Genomic DNA, 18,108 nt, shown 5'->3' with positions numbered 1-18,108 from the left:
GTCAAGGTGGATTACATAACAGATAAAGGCAACAGATTACCAGTTAACCCTAAAAAGAATCTGCTATATCTATAGAAATGACTATGTATGAAAAAAATACTAGTTCCCAGTTATATGAAGCAGAGTACATGTTTAGTTTCAACATTATGCTATGGAAGGGACTGAAAAACAGAAAACTCCAATGTCTTAGGTTCGACTTGTGTAAAATAGAAGACATTTTAAATATAGATTACATAATACTGAGCTATATTTACAGATGATTTATAAAAGAGACACAGAAGAAACATTAGCTGAATATCATCGACTGAAGTCCAGGTGTAGGAGCTAGGTACGTGGAATACAATAGGGCACAGAGTAACTTACCAAAAAGAAAGAAGAAATGAAAGAAGATGGGAAGGAGGAAGGGAGAGAGGAAGAGAGAAAGAAAGGGAAAATCAAGCAAAACAAATACAATGGAACAATTTCAAGCTTACAACTTGCCAATCTCGCTACTTGATTGAAGTGATTACAATACAAAACTCCTTTTGGAGTTATTTTCTGTAAATAAAATGATGTGCTTGCAACCGTAGAACATCTCTAATGCTCTTAGTTACGTGGAGCCTGCAAAACATCAGGTAAAAAAATAGGTGATAAGATCCTGAGCAGCTTTAGCAAGAAAAAAGCATTTAACAGTAAGGACTGCGCTCACTATCCATGTTTCTCTTCCAAAAGGCAATTTGACTGTAACTCTCCCAGATTTGGAAGTTACTCATCCTACTCACGGGGGGACGGGGGAAATTTATCAGCCTTCTCCCACCACGGCTGGGCAGATGATAGAACAAAAGGGCAGCAGACAACTTGGGCAGAGTCAGCCAAGTTTCCTGCCCAAACAGAGAGGATAGCAGGAGAGGGGGGAGGAGAGGAAAGAAAATGGTAACAGAAGCTTTTTTTATACCGGAAATGTAAGAGTGCCTTTGTTGTAAAACACAGGCGTTGATTTCCTGTTTCCATAACTTATGATTGGTGAGTTATTTTTACATTTATCTTAATGAGGTCACACCCTGCTCTGAGATTTCATAAGCCATTTCCCTGCCTATGAAACAAACAAAATATTCTTCTCTCTGATTCAGTTTCTTTGTTGACCTTGGGATAGCTGAACAAGAGAATGGTCTGGATTACACATTAACCTCTGTGTCTAAAAGTGTGTGGGGAGAAGGAGCGCTCAGGCTTTGTTAACGCTGAGGAATTCTTTACCTGTGAGACTCAAAAGTCAGTGTTATTTCCTGACTTTTATTTGTACCTTGAAAAGTTACAAAGGACCAGAAAGTGTTTCCTAAATCATGGAGGAAAAGTTCTCAAAAAAATAAAGTGTAAATATATATTTGGCCTGGAACGACGCATCTCAAATCAATTCTGAGAAAAATCTTGTGTGGGTGAATAAAAATTACTGGAACATGATTCATTGTAGGCATCAAACATTCCAATTAGTAAAGAGCATAGCCAAGGAGACGCACTTATTTTATTCTTCAGTTATTACCTGCATGCTGCAGTGGACAGAGGAATTTGGAATGTGTCCTTTATTGCTGCCACGCTGCTTCGGGCGCTGGCTTGGGAATTAAGGATCCATGCCTCTACATAATGATATATGATTATCACTGTGAAAGTAATTGAACTCTTTGTTCTAGACAATCCCTTGCAGTGTCAGCAAGAAGCTGGAACAAACTGTGTCATTTAACAGAGTTATGCTGTAAGTGAGAAAAACCTATGATCCCTGAACAATTAACTTCCTAATAATTTTTAAGTTCTCAAGATTAAATGAGAGAATTAATATAATAGACCATATAAATGTGCATTAGAGAAATAAAGCAGTGCAAAGGCACTAAGAGGGATGGGAAAATTTAAAGAAATTAACAACTGTTCTCAAATATAATAAGAGACAGGTGTCAGGCTGTTAAAAGGATGATTAATGTAACTGGAGCAGCTGAGAGTGGTAAATGCACAGCTGTTGCAAAGATTCGTTATGTAGTACCAGAGAATACTACTTGTTTTGCTGTGCACTCCACTAAACTAAATTATATTAAGAGCTTATAAAGTATCCTGGAAAGTGAAGTAATAATGATATTGACACCTGTTTTACACAGTAAACCCCTATAACTCAAATCAATGATATTGACTCCTATTTTACATAATAAAACGCTATAACTCAAATCAATGATATTGACACTTATTTTACATAATAAAACGCTGCAACTCAAATCATTCGCTCTAACTTTGTGCCTTCAAAATCACAGCACACTAGCTTTATTATTTATGAAATTTCTCAATTTTCTTCATTAAATGTATGAAATATCTCAGTAATCATTTTAAGACAATAATGCTTGCATTAGGTTGCATTAATTTCAAAATGATCCAATTTTGAAAGTAATATGTTCTCTTTGACGTTCACTAGTTCCAAACTCTCTTTTATTCTGATAGTTTCGTTTTATCAAAATGTTGCTGTATTCAGCGCAGAGTGATGAGTTGCATTTCAAGTAATTCTATAAAATCTGATGAGTGTTCCTCTTGGATAGGGACTGGACTATGTTTGGTTCAGTCTCAGGGTCACACTGACCTTTAGGAAACAAAGGAAAGAAGGAGACATTGCTTTGTAATTATTCTCAAATGAAATTTCTGTTTGTTTTCAATACCATCTAATTAAGCTAATTAATATCCTCTTGTACAACAAAAAACATAAAACAGAAAGAAAAAGAAGTATCAAAACAGTGACATGGGGCTTCCCTGGTGGCGCAGTGGTTGAGAATCTGCCTGCCAATGCAGGGCACACGGGTTCGATCCATGGTCCGGGAAGATCCCACATGCTGCGGAGCAACTAAGCCTGTGTGCCACAACTACTGAGCCTGTGCTCTAGAGCCCGTGAGCCACAAGTACTGAGCCCAAGTGCCGCAACTACTGAACCCGTGTGCCTATAGCCCGTGCTCCACAATGAGAGAAGCCACCAAAGTGAGAAGCCTGTGCACTGCAACAAAGAGTAACCCCCGCTCGCCGCAACTAGAGAAAGCCCATGTGCAGTAAGGAAGACCCAACACAGCCAAAAATAAAGTAAATAAATTTATTAAAAAAAAAAGTGACATGACTATATTTATGACTGCCTATGGTATTTCTTTTTTTAAAAGAGTCTATGAATGAAAATGATTTCAGTTGCTCATTCACAACTTTCTGGAGCGTGTACACTCCTTGGTGGCAGGGACCTGGGTTTATTCAGTAAGGTATTTGTTCATAACGTTTTGTTTTGATAAATTATAAAATTTCTTTTTCAAACCTCTCTAAGTCCTTATCCTCTCCTGTGATTTCCCTTCACATTGGCAAGTGGCTGCTAGTTCTGCCTACTATGTGAATTGAAAATCGAAGTATCAATATATTTGAGCTGATAAATTACTATGAGAATTGATCTCAAACACCATTCTTATGCAACTTTGGAAACGTTTCTATGTGTTTATATATGTTTGATGGCTGACTAAACAATTAACAATGTTAAACTGAGACACCAGACACAAGATTCTAGTCATTAATTTCTTGTTAGTGATCAGAAAAGTTCTGTTTCTACCTGGATAAACTTAAAGAAAGCATTAATCTTTCTTATTAAAGTAAGTTTGATACTGCAGGATTCAAATGCTTAGAATTTAATTCTGTGGGCCTTTTCTGCCTTGTTTTTGTTTGTGTCTTTTGGTTTTTGCTGGACTGAGGTGGCTATGCAATTAAGCTTCCACTAGTTTTTAATAACCACTGGTCCGTTGAATTTGGATCCAAGGTTTGATCAACATGAACACTTTCTGGCTGGTTCTCTTGCAGATTAATATTTGAATAATCAAAGAGACCAATGTGAAGTAATAATGAATTTTTATACTGCTGAAGGTTCTCCTTATAAAGAAGGAAAAAGAAAAAGCATTATATTAACTGAGTAAAGGAAATAGGTTTGGTTTAACATTTTCTAAACATTTCTTAAAGTTTGGTTGAAATTTTTCCATACTTTCAAGCAGCTCTCTCACTTGTAGATTCTAAAACCTTAGCGAAATTTTGCTTATAAGAGAGTGGGTGTAATAATTTAATGAAAAATTCTATTGGTGCTGCTGATATGGACGACTGTCAAGGGTGTGTCTTCAGGATGACATCAGTGTTTTGAGGTGGTGAATCTAGTCACAGTATATTTAATAATATACTGTAGTCAGTTGGCTTTTCCATTATCTGTGCCATTCAAATTATAAATCAAGCTTCTTTAAATCTTTTGTTTGTCATTAAAGTAACTGTCTGTTAAACGAATGAGGTGAAATTCTTAGGTAAGTTTGTAGAAATATAAAAATGTATGTGAGTAACAAAAAAAGAATATTATATTCAGTTTTAGAATTATGACAAATCCCAGAGCGTAAACAAAAGCATGAAGCTGAGTCCTAGAAACCAGAAAATTTAGACTATGTAGTATGTCAGCACCAAAGAACATAGTGAGGCATTTTGAAATCCCTGTAGTTCTTACCTTATTCGAACGTAGTAGTTGTTTGTTTACCTACCTTTTCTTCCTTGATCTCTGCCTCATGCCTATCTCCAAAAACGTGCCAATGGCATCAGAGTAGACTTTTGTTTTTCTCATAGTTGTATGTCCTGCAATGTCCAACCAATCGCCTTTCATTTAAAGGGTTCACAAATACATTTAAATGAATTGATCAGATGAACACCCATGGATTCAAAACTGGAGAATCAAAGTCTAAGATAATGCACAGAAACCAACAAGGAAGAAGGTACTTAGAAAGAAGTAAGGAAAATAAATGAGAAACAGCAGAGGTTCTAAAAAATAAAAAGAAGCAAGCAGACAGGTTTCAGGATGGTTGCAGCAACTGGAGAATCAAGACAAAGTGAGAATTCATTTCATTCAATACCCAAATATTAGGTAAGTGCCAGGCTGCATGGCGAACACTGGGTGACAGCAATGAATAAGACAAACATCTTCTCTGACCTCCTGTAATTTGTTGCCTAGTGGAAAGCATAGTAAAGGAAATAAGCATTGTTCTTGGGTAGATAGTAATGTGTGGACAAGGGGTAGGGTCAGCCGGGACTTCTGAGAATAAACGACATCTACTCAGACCTAAAAGGTGAGAAAGAAAGAACAACCATTCAAAAAGTGGGAAGAAATACATTCCAAACAGAGTGAACATGTGCCAGTTTCCTGAGGGAGAGAAAACAGAAAGTCCAAGAAACCAGAAATAAAAGCCAGTGAGGCCAGAGCGGTAAGTGAGAGGGGGTTTGGCAGAAGATGAAGTTGGAGAACGAGGCAGTGGACAGATAACGCAGAGGCTTGAAAACCAAGGTAAAAATTTTATTCCAAGTGCAATGAGAGAGTTTCAGACCTATTCCAAGTACAGCAGAGGTCATGATCTAATTTAACAAAAGAAACAAAAACAAAAAACCCACTTTTCTGGTTGCCTTGTGAAGATTAGATTTTAAGGGAAACCAGAGTGGAAGTGGGAAAGCTAGTTAAAGGCCACAGAAGCATCTCTGTTGCGTGATGATGGCAGCCTCAATTGGGGCAATCATGATGATGACAGGGAAAAGTAGGGCTCTTTGATTGAATAGCATTTCCTGAAGGATTAGATGGTGGAGATGGGAGTGAGGAAAGTAGGGAACCAGGACTGACCCTTAGAGGAAATGGGTGAACGTTAATGCATGTATTGGTTTGGTCTCTCCCTCCCCAACAAAACGGATGGAAGACCAAGGTTGGGTGGAAGTAGGAATCAGTAGCCCACGCTTAGTTATGTTCATGTGGAAATACTGATTAGTGGGCATGTCTGTATATGTGAGTTTGGAGATCAAAGGAGACGTCTTGGCTGAGATATTAATTTTGAAATCATCAGCACAATATAGTATTTAAGGAATGAAAATGTATGAGATCATCCAGAGAGAGAAGAGAGAAAGGTAGAGAAGAGATCCAAGTACCACCGGTGATCAGAAATGTCATGAGAATCCCTTCAAGTTATTTTGTTTCTACCCTTGGCAGACCTCCTAGACCTTTCCAACTAGAGTCAGCTACATGGAACAGGGTTCAGTCTTCATAGGATCTCTCTGTGAAAGTAGGAGACTTATCACTAACTGACTGGGGGACATATGTTACTGGAAAATAATACCAGGTATTAATAATTTGAAGTTTCTGTTTTAGTGCCACCAACACAACTTTTGATTAAGAAAAACCATGTTCTAAGCCTAGTCTGCAACCTGGGCATGAGGAAACCTTTCTTCTATATAAACATTCAAGTTATATGCCAATCCTATAAAAGCCTTAAGATTCCTGGCTGCAATCAATTAAAATTACTAATGAAATGTTGATTTTTGTGCACTAAGTCACATCCTCTATCTTTTCCAATCTCCAGTACGTGTGGTTTTCCTTCCTTGATCAACATCCAATCTCAGGAATGGAACCAAAGTTAATTCTGACATAGGTAAAAGTGACTGATGACTTTTTTAAATATTTTCTTTCCCTGAGAAATTTTCTTTTCAACAAAGATTTGGAAAATTATGGTGGCACTGAAAACATCTACAGGCAGAAATAAAGCCTTCAGTGGTGGAATTTCAGGTGATTGCATTCAGGAGAGATTAGGGAAGATAGAGGAGGGAGGAGGAGGGGTTTTATGCTACTATTGGTAGCATTAACATATGCAGTGAAATGCCCATTTAGGAAGCAGAGAATATAGATTTAGCTAAAAATGCATATCTTAGATATCATATCCCCTTTATCGATTACAAAGCATTGGTACCCTGACCCAGCTGAATTCTGTGTAAAAATTAAAGCGTCAAGCTTTTTCCCAATAAAAAAATTTTTTTCATAAAGAACTGAAAAGTATGTCTCTCATGGGGTAAAAATAATACTAACAATGGTTGAAGTTTGTTTTGTATTTATGTATTTACTTTAAAAAAAAATGCCTCCAGTGCCCTTCCTTTTAGGAGAAACAAAAGCAACACACACTAGAAAGTACTAGATTTAAAAGTAGAGCAGAGGCCCTATTATTTGAAACACAGTTCATGGCAACTCAGACAATAAAGCCATTGGCTGGGGTAAAATTTAACTGACCCTTTCAAGGTTGAAAGAGATCTTCAATCAAAATGCTTCTCTGTCAGTAGAAGAAGAGCTCTGTATTGAACTGATTTAACAGTCAAACCTACTGAAATCCCTCTCACTGGGGAAACATAAGCTAAAACAAAAACAACAACAATAAAAACCTGCCACAATTGTGGTAAGTAGACTTGTTGAGCTGTATTTCTCTACTTCAAAGGATACCACAGGTGAGAGGATTTGTTTTTTAAGTAAAACAAGTCCTATGGACAAAAATTTTCTTTAGGAATAATACTATTCCTTACTCCTGTTGTGTTAAGTTTACTCAGTCGTTGTAAACTCTTTTCAGCAGACTTTAGACATCTCTTACATGATATTTAAATAAAAGCCTCTATTTTTGGGACACAAAAGGATACTTACGGTTTGCTGTAATGCATTTACTATCAATGTCACTGACTTACCTTCAGGACTGAATCCATGAGGAAATGTTCCCCTGCAGTAAATGAGTCACAGTAAATATGATGTTAGCTGTGCTTCCTGGGAAATGGAAAACATTTTCTCTGGAAGTTGATTTTCATCCTAGTGAAGTATCTTTCGGGGACTCTATTTTGTTTTTCAGCTCTTGACCACTTTAGCCACAATCACGGCAGATGCACAGAGCTATCAGGTTGGACAAGTTCAGATCAGTGGGTGGTTTGAAATGACTTGACAAGGTGAGACTGGTGTGCCTTCTAAGGTTTGAAATGAAGAACAACAAATATTATTACCGTACTTCTCCTGATTCTCTCTGGGAGCAAATCTGATTGGTGCGCAAATCCCTCACAGAGCAATATTAATAGAAGCCATAATTCTGACACCTCCTCGAATTGTGGGAAGTGAGTCAGAGGCCACACAACAAACCAGCACCATTATTAATTTAACACTTGAGTAGAACCACAGAGTTAAGCATTCGTTGCATGTATTCAAACCACAGCAGACAACTGGATTCAGTGATAACCAAAAAGGAAAGTTGGATTTTTTTAAAAAAAGATGAAAACTACAGAATACAAGGCTTTCTATCACAAAAAGTCACTTTTACTAAAATACATACTTCCTGGATTTGATCACAATTTATATGTATGTAGTATGAACTATCAATGAGGCCAAAGCTTATACTATTTGAATGAATTAAAGTATAAAAGTAATTTTCCAGATAGTTCTATAAATGACAATTCCTCTTGCCTGGAATCTGAATTAGGGTAAAAGTATTCTCCTCCCTTTCTTTTTCTGTCCCTAATTGTCACAGTTATTTTTACAGTTTGCTCAATTCTTCACTTTGATAATACAGATCTCTTCCAATTACCAAATTTCTCAAATAATTTTGTGATCCTTAGAAAGGCTATATAAAACATTGAATATACAGTCCAGGAGATCACTATTAAAACAGTGGCCTGCATTATGAATATGCATAAATACATTCATTGATTGAACTGTTAAATAAATAGATAATATCAGTTTGGAGTGGTACTGATTTAGAAAAATATATAGTGAAAGGAAGAAAAGGAGAGAGTACCCAGGAAAAAATTTGCTTGCCAAATGATGGAAAACTGATACGTTTTTCAAAGTAACATCAAAGTACTTTTAATGTTAAGAGTTTCACCTGACTTTTAGCTTTTATCAACATAAAACCTAACAATTTGCACACACACACACACACATTCCTGCATTTATCTTTTATTCCTGCCTTTGTCTTAAGCCCTGCATCTGTTTCAAACTCATCAATAAGATCTTTTGGTGACGTGAATTTAGACTTGAGTAATGGACTCATGTTCACTTAGCATTTCACTTTCTTTGTACAAGGAAACATACATTCTAATCTAGATCAGCATCCTCTTTCCTGAGCTAATATCTACAGCTGTGCCCCATCCATCAGATGAGTGGATGTTAACACAGATGTTAACAACCAAAAAACAACTATAGAGTGAAAACATTGGTTAAAAAAACGTTGCATGTCCTTCAAAGCTAATTGTTACTGACTCGAGTATTTTTAAAGCTGATTTCAAGTGAAACTATTTTCCAAGTTATAACTGGAACCATGATAATTCAAATCCAAAGACTGATTTGCTGCAAGCAAAGGTTGAAAGCATTTGACTTAAAATTCTTAACTTTCTACTTCAACTTATGCGTACAAACATGGTCTCAGGGTATACAAGTTGTCCCCATGAGAAAATCACATTTTACTTGGAAAATGATTTCAAGACATTGAGCAATTAATAGGACAACTTTTGTAGCAGGCAAGGAGAGCCACAAAGGAAAGTGTAACTGCTTGAAATCTAGATTAAAACAAAAATTCAGTGGACTGGTAGTTTCTGACATGACTTTTATGGAACAGATTTACTGGTGGGCCCAATGCCTCCTTGCCTGGTATCGTGAAAAGTTGACTAGCTCACACCAAATCTCATCTCAGAAAAGCATTTTTAAGATTTATGGGTGTATTTTGAGATTTTATGATTGCCGTTTGATTTATGATGTATGTAGTGAATTTTCTAATAATATGCAGGGTGAAGGCACTCAAACGCAAAAAACATATTACTTTCTAATCATTTTCCATCAAAATACAGAAAGATATGAAGGTGGGATTGAAATAATGCTACATTTAGACCGTTCCCTAACTTGCCTCTCCTCCTTTTCACACCCCGCACCCCCCTCTGCCCATGGTGGTATGTCGTAGCCCATCCTGAAGGCATATGATGCTTATACTACAGCTGCTGCTGCAACATCTTTGATCTATGTGCCCCCTGTGTTTATGTTCCGTATATTTTCATGAGAAATCAATGATACTGTTTTGTTTTTTTTTAAGGGACCCAGGAGACCAAGGGTTTGAGGGAGGTAATAGTCCAACTTGACAGTATTTATAATTCTAGAAGTTTAAAATGTTTCCAAGGGCTCTTTATATCCTCATGTCATAGGCATAATTTCTTCATAGAGAAGACATTATCCAAAAACAGAGGATTGAACAGACAGCACTGATGAATCCTCTTCAGCATGCCTCCGTTCCACTCTTTTGGTGGTAAAGTCATAGAACCACCACTATGATCTTGTTTAAACTAACAGGAAGCCTCAAATGCTTTTCTGACAGTAGAAAGATCCTGGAAGACTTGGCCAAACGGTTAAAGCCATGAGAGATGTTCAAAATTTAATCATATATCATTATTATATTTGCAAAAGTTGTATGGCCCCAAACAGATAAAATGAATATGAAATGAATGTAGGATCTCCAAAATTTTTAAGGTCTTTTTAACTTGCAAAGGAGGCCATTTAAATATTAAGAGACAAAGAAATGCAAAGACCAATCAATTAATATAGCATCATGGGTGGGAATTTCAGATTTCCATGAGTAGCCCTGGAAAACAGACCTCTGGGGCTACAGGGCTATGGCTCTAAATATGAGAGATTATAAATAGAGCTTATGATGTTCCATAAATGTCATGAAAAAGAGGCCAGTGAATATTCTGTCAAATGTTTCTGGTCATTGCACAATCATAACCAGCTAAGAAGGTATCCTCCAAATTGCTTGGAATAATAAAATTGTTTATTTAGCAAATACGACTCTTTAAACCCAGGGAGGTTTTAAAATTAAGCGTAGAAAAGCCTAAGAGAATCAAGCATGTGGTGTTAATATCTTTGTGTTAAGCGATCTGGGTTTTTAGTTTCTATAATTTGTAGTGTTCCAGATAATTTGTCCTATTAAAAGAACAGCCTTGTGATTTCAATTTAATGTGCTGCTGAATAATTGATTTCAACTTGTGATTTAAAGTTGAAAGTGCAAGTGAAATACTAATGAAAAGTATTGGACATTTAATGGAACTTACAAATAACCATTTTAATAATTTTAATAAGTAAATATACTACATGAGCATTTGAATGTTGATCAAAAAATCAAATTACTTTAAAAGTATATTTGACTAGTTAAATGAAAATTTAGTTTAAAATATTTACTAGTCTTTAAGTTTTAAATAGCACCAATCATTAATTATAGATCTCTTTAAGGTATTATTAAATTCTTCTTGTTTTATAACTCTATAAATTGATTTACAACTTAACAAAGAACTAAATATTAAATTTTGTGACTGTAACAAATTTAATATTAATTTTTAAACAAAAATCCCTTAATAATTATTTTGTGCACACACACACACACCCCTTAGAAGCATCTATAAAGTCACATTCATGACAAAGACTTTTGTGATAAAGAGAATTTGGATTTTTTTTCCCCTTAGAAGTACCTACTATGCCTGGACTACATAACAAAATGTAAACAAGAACTGTTAGGAATTAGCAGATTGATTCTAAAATAAATAAATTGTGTAATAATTTCAACAAAAGAGGTGAACTAGCTACATTGTTTTTTTCTATTGAATTTAGTCAGATTTAAATGTATGGAGAGAAACATCTAAAGCTATTAATTATCTGGTTGGCTTACAACATTCTTAATCTCCATTTATAAATTTTGGAAATGATAAATATAAATATATTTGAAGCCATATTATTCACTGGGTTTGGAGCAGTAGTTTGTCAGTTAATGGTAAAAAAAGAAAAAAAGAAAAGGTTCAAGCAAGTAATCATTAGAAATAATTAAATTAAAATTTATTTTAGCATAAAAACATATTTGTTTGCCTTTCTTTACATATGGATATTTGCTTTGATTAGAAATCAACAGATTAGTATTTTCCACATTCAGAAGTTCATTATCTAAAATTTCCAGTTTTATTTCTTTAAAGAGGTCCAACTTAAAGCAGCGGCTAGCAGTATAATCAGATACAGAAACTGTCAGCTGGTACTCAGTATCTCTGTCTTTCACAGCTCTAGCTCATACCTAGAGAGCCTTTTTAGTGACTCGCCTTTCTTGATTCTTTCCATAGCATTCAACATGGTTTTCATAGAAACAAAGATAGATCTTCTACTGTATCTAGATACATTGGCAGATATGTACATATATCATGATATATAAAGTTTATATTATAAAATTCTTATGAAATATAACCTTGTTTCAGTCCCCATGTCAACACCATAAATGAGTAACTTGATCATTTGTCCAAATTGATTTCTGCCCATTTAAGTCCTTGACATGTGCAGCAAATCTGCAAAAACTGAAAGAAGGAAAGAAGGAAGGAGGGGAGAAAGGAAGGAAGGGAGGGAGGGAGGGACATCACATGAGATTAAGCTTCAATATTTTAACCTATGTTATTATGTTATAAGGGGCAACATCAAATAACATATATACAGAAGTACTGTGCTTAAAGCCAGCTCATAGAGGCTTATAAGCATCAATTCTTTAATTTTCAGGAAGTTTGAAAGTCAGTCACTAAACATAGCCATTATCAAAAATTTAATCACATAAACTTAAAATTAAATAAATTACATCAAAATCAAAGACAGTAGATACTTAAAACTCATCACATCTTAGTTGCTTTAACGTATTTTCCTATTATCTATGTTCTTGAGGTTACTTACATTTGTTATATATTTGTGGTGGAAATATCCTATAATGGTATCCTACTAATATCTCTTCCCAAATCTTCTCAGTGATGTCACATTGGTACTTTGAAATTGGCCACAGTGGAAGTATTTATACCATGGAAACCAGAAAGTACGACAAAACAGGTTGTGGCTTTTTTGGGTGGGGGAGAAGATGGGTGTAGGGGTGCAGCAGTGAAACGTTTACCAGCACACCATTGTATATAGGGTATAGTATATTACCAGCACACCACTGTATATAGGGTATAGTATATTACTAAAATATATACTATAAATATTTTTGTCATGTTCTTAAAGTACTGAAATTAATTTTAGGGCAATGAACCTTCAAAGGGTTCCTGTAGGTCATTTCTAAATGTGTTACTCCACTGTACTCAAGAAGAAAGAAGAGTGCTTTGGCAGCCTCAATGAGAAATCAATAACACACCCTGCCTTCCGGTCCAGACTTGACCCATTAAATTTCATTCCATTAATTGTTAAAAATAACTGTCAGCATATATTTTCCACTGTTGGCTGGGAGGCCAAATGACTTCATGTTCTATTTTATATATTTATACAACTTTTACAAATACAATTGAAAAAATTCCCACAAGAACACACCAGAATGGACACAATATAAAATATAAGAAATAACAGTCTCCCCTCCTCCCAACCTCATACTCCTGTACCAGTCACTTTTCTTTCTTAGAAAGATACTTTATTTACCTTCTCCAGATTTTACTGGACTCCAGACTTTTATTAGGCTACCTGAAATAACGCGTGGAGAATTGTGCCTACAAAATCTAAGTTGGTTTATATAAGAAAGAACAGAGCTACATTTAGGAGAAAATAAGAAAACAAGTGACCTGGAAGAAAGTGTCATAATGAAGTAAGCTAGAGTTTTGAAACACCCAAGGGAAAGAATTTTGAGAAATAACTGCCACTATGAGGGAGAGCAATATATAAAAGAGATTTTAAAAATTAATAGCAGTAATAAAAATTTATTGATTATTAATTATGTAGCAGGCACTGTTCTAAGTGGCTTACATGTATGGCTTCAACTGGTTCCTCACAACAACACTATAAAATAGTAATAGCATCTTAGCATCCTCCATTTTACACATAAAAAAACCCTGGAACATTGAAAATAAGTACCTTGCTGAAATCAGTTAAAAAGTAGCAGAATTGGAATTCATACTCAGATAGTCTGGCTCTTAGCTTATTCACTTAGCCATTAGACTGTAGATAGTTTACTTACAAAATATGCTTTATAGCAACATCAAAAATACAGAAAATATCCACAAAGACTTTACTTTCTAATATTTTTGGAATTAAGATTTGTGTTTCTTTTAATCGTGTTAGCACATTTGAACTGGCCTCAATGGATACAGTTTTATTCAGACTACCACAAGTCAAGTTAAAAGAATCTGAAAACCAGTGTCCTAGTCACTGTGACATTCTAGGAAGATTAAATACAATATGAATCGTGACATTTAATGTGTCTTGGCTAAAAGCTGAAAATCTGACAAAATTTCTATTGCGTGTGCATTTTTTTGCAACCTGTAGATATACAATTTTGCACATCAAAAACTTTTACAGATAAATGGTCTCATACTCTTCTTTAGTAATGAGAATTTAAGAGAAAAATCATGTAGGCTGGATAGACTCAAGGAATATAAATTCAAAGTTTATTTTGCATTAGGTTAGGATTCATGAAAATAAAGCCTAACCTTTCTAGGCATATGCCATCATTGAGAAAAACATCCACCCAAGTTACTCGTGGCCAAAAGTCCAGTCTTTGACCTGTACTCAAAGGTTTATGTGCTGGAAATGCTGGAAATTAATGAAGTGGATACTCCATTTAAGCATTAGCAGCAGAGTACCAGGAAAAGGCCAAAGGGAAAGATGAACCTGGGCTCAGAAAAAAAGCAGAGTAGAAGAAGTATAATCTGAGATTGGAATCTTTGCCTTTTGCACAGTCCTCCCTCTACCCCCAAGTCCTTTTAGCCTTTTTCTGTAAAGGAGAATAGTGTTTCATCAAATCTGAGACGTTATCAATTTTAAGATGCACCCCTGGTTCATGTAGAGCTTTTTAATCAGCCAATTAAACTGACAATGCTCTCTTATAACTAGAATTTTATTTTATACTTGTTGAAATATATGCAAAATATTATATATGCATATAATGCTTTTCATAGCTCACTCTTTTGCACTCATAAAAAGGAAAAGAGAATAAAAAATGAATTGGTAAAGGAACTCCAAAACTTCTTCACCAGATCTTACTCTTTTGGATCACTTCCCACAAAGAATCACAGAGAGCTCTGTTTTCTCATAAAATATCACCCTCTATGCCATCCAGAAAACTAGTGATACTTTTAAAATATGTCCCAATATTGTCTTTGGGGTCTTCTTTGAAGTTTCTGACATCCTGCAAGTTTTGATACTTGTGCTTTCTTGATCTTAACTGATACTGACAATGGAAGGTTTCAGGTAACAACTAAGACCTTCTTCCATAGACTGAATGTTTGTGTCTGCCCAAAATTCATATATTGAAACCTAATCCCTAATGTGATGATATTTGGAGGTGGGGACTTTGGGAGGTGAGTAGTTCATGAGGATGACACCCTCATAAGTACAATTAGTGCCCTTAGAAAATAGGCCTCAGATAGCTCCCTTGCCTCTTCCACCATGTGAAGACACAGCGAGAAGGCAGCCATCTGTGAATCAGGAATATGATTTTCACCAAGCACCAAATCTGCCCTTGCCTTGATCGTGGACTTCCCAGCCTCCAGAACTCTGAGGAGTAAGTTTCTGTTGCTTATAAGCCACCCAGCCTACGGTATTTTTGTTATAGCAGCCTGAGTGAACTAAGACACCATCTTATTAAGGTCCCTAGATAGTTTATGATTGAGACGTTGAGGGTTTCAGTTTTCCCATCATGCTGTCAGAAACAACAGCCAAGGTCGAGCACACTCAAGCAATAACACATCATCCCTTCCACCTGATCAAGGTCCATTTTAAGATTACATCGATTGTAAGATATATGCCAATTTCAGAAAAGCTAAAATGTGGAAAATGTACAGTTAGAATTAATGACATTAAGTGTTCAAACTGTTCCTTGTTAACTGGGCAAAATGATTTAACGGTTTTGACACAATTCTATATTTACAGCAGTGAAACAACTGCTGATTAATTTAACCTGTCTGTCTGTATGACTTTTTCTTTCGTAAGAGTACTGACCTTCCTGCCCTCAAAATCCATTATTTTGGAGTCCCCTACATTGTTCTCCATGCTTGGATCTAAAGAGATTGTAATGTCAGCAAGGTTTGTTTTCCCAATTTCTCTTCACCTGAGCAGAGTGTACTTTGTAAACCCCTTCTCTCACAAAAGGAGTCAACATTTTTTAATACCAATTAGTAAAATACATAATTAAGTACTGTCCAATTTGAAGTTTAAGAGTACAAGCTGTATAATCCCTTCTCTAAGACCTTGAGACAGATGTGTTTCAGAATTCTCAATTTTCTTTTAATTTTATAAAGATAATATCATACATATACCATATCCTATGTAATCCAATAAGATCTAGGGTGGCATCCTGTAATCAGATGTGTTAATATTTCTGCACTGAAATGTGTGAATTGTGATACTAAGAGGGATGAAGGCTATAAATGGCCTCACTTAAATCCAAGTTGGATTTTGCCACCAAATGAGATCACATCAGATGAGTTTTGCTACCAAGTGAGTTATGCAAATCTTCTAATTTTTCAACCTAAATGGATCTTCGAATAGCAGATATGGAGCTGTGGACATATGTTAAGCATAAAGATTCAGGTTTTTGCATAAAGTTTTAGGCTTGGGCTAGAAGGTGAATGATATTTTAAAAGGTTGAAGGAAAAGGCAGGTTTTCTCAGTTCCCAAGTCATCGCATCACATTTGGAGAAATGGACAACATCCAACACTTGAGATTGGCCAGGTGGCTCTGAAAATTTTCCTCATGGCATCACCTTCTTCCTCCTTAAGTTTCCTCATCTCAGAAAATGGTGTCACAAACTACCCAATTGCAAGCCAAAAACCTTAGAGTTGTTCTTGATTCCTTTCTCATTTCTCCTCATGTCAAGCAGTCTTACCAACTCTACTTCCAAAATATGCCCTTTTGGAGCATATATGTTATAGGGCTTATAACATCCACTCTCTCCATCTCCACAGCTACTACCTCAAGCCAAACCTCTTCATGTCTTCTCTGACAAAATAGCCTCTTAATCCATCTTCTGTTTCTACTCTTAAGTCCCCACATAGCCACTCTCCATACAGCAGGCAGAGCTATCTTTAAATTGCAAATCAGATATCTCGTTCACCTGCTTAAAAACCTCCGAACTCTTACCATGACCAGCAAGGCTTTGCATGACCCAGATCCCATCCCCCACTCCCCCTTCACTTACTGTGCTTTTCTTACCTTCATCGGTTTCTTCCTGTTTTCAAATAAGCAAGCTTCTTTCTTCTTTAGAGTCTTTTGCATTTTCTGCTTCCTTGCAGACGCAGCTGGGGACACTGATTCCCCAGACCTATGCCTTGCTGGCTCCTTCTTCCTTACCTATGACCTTAGATGTCAATTCCTCATCCAGGACTTCCCTGGCTCCCAATTCAAAGTAGATCTAACCCCGTCACTCAACATATGACTCTTGTTGATTTTCTTCAAAGTACTTACCATTATTTGAAGTTATCTTGGTGAATTGTTTGTTTACTTACTTACTGAGCTGTCTCTACCTTCTGGAATGTAAGCTCCGTAGAGGCGAGCACTGTTTAACCATTGTATCTACACTGCCCAGGCCCTTGCCTGGCATACAGCACTTAATGAGCAGAAGCTCATTAAATATATTTCAAGTGAGTGAATGAAAGCCAAGCAATTAATTATTTAACATATTCATTCTATTATTGCAGTCAAATTACTAGTGTTCCTGGTTCACCTAGGCTGTGCTCACACATTTGAAGTAAACTACGCACATTTTGGGGAAAACTATGCACATTTTGGAGAATGGTGGTATGACCAGAGCATTGGAATATTTTTAGTTAGCTTGATATTTTGGCTGCCTAAATCACTACTATATTTCTGTAATTTGTGTTATATTTAATAAATGCTTTCTATGAGCCATGGTAGCCATAGGCATATATATATACACATATATGTGTGTGTGTCTGTGTGTGTGTGTGTATTATGCTTCCATCAACTCTGAGAAGTTTAAGCAACTTGTCCAACATCTCATATCTAAAATCCAGTGGCACTGGGGTTGATTCCCAGATTCCTCAGAGCACAAACCTGAGGAAATGAATGTAATCACTCAATTTATAATGAGATGAATTTAACCTTCTTTTAAAGATTCAAATGTCATTGTGAGAATATTGCTCTTCTATAGCACAATGAAAAAAATAATGGTTATTTGAGTCCTGTGGGTTTTTTAAAAATATGAAGATAGAAGAGTTTACTGTGTCTTTATGTTGGAAAGATTATCTTCTCTGTGGAAAACCTGAGTTCAGGGCCTCCA

At 35.9% G+C, this 18,108-nt stretch overlaps 1 protein-coding gene across 12 annotated transcripts in view; it reads right to left on the bottom strand.

Moving 5' to 3' along the window:
* LOC309647393 (uncharacterized protein) overlaps positions 1-18,102 on the bottom strand; it is a 198,518-nt gene extending 180,416 nt beyond the window's left edge. For 8 of the 12 annotated variants that reach the window (XR_014255995.1, XR_014255996.1, XR_014255997.1 and 5 more), the window contains exon 1: positions 474-18,102. The gene's annotated coding sequence lies outside the window, so the exon portion shown is untranslated. The remainder of the gene's footprint in view (positions 1-473) is intronic. The other 4 variants (XR_014256002.1, XR_014256003.1, XR_014256001.1 and 1 more) reach the window with 3 other exon arrangements.
* Positions 18,103-18,108: the final 6 nt, after the last annotated feature.

Source organism: Balaenoptera physalus, assembly GCF_965194825.1.
Source record: "Balaenoptera physalus genome assembly, chromosome: 18".
Classification (NCBI taxonomy): Eukaryota; Metazoa; Chordata; class Mammalia; order Artiodactyla; family Balaenopteridae; genus Balaenoptera; species Balaenoptera physalus.
This window is presented reverse-complemented; position numbering and strand designations above follow the sequence as displayed.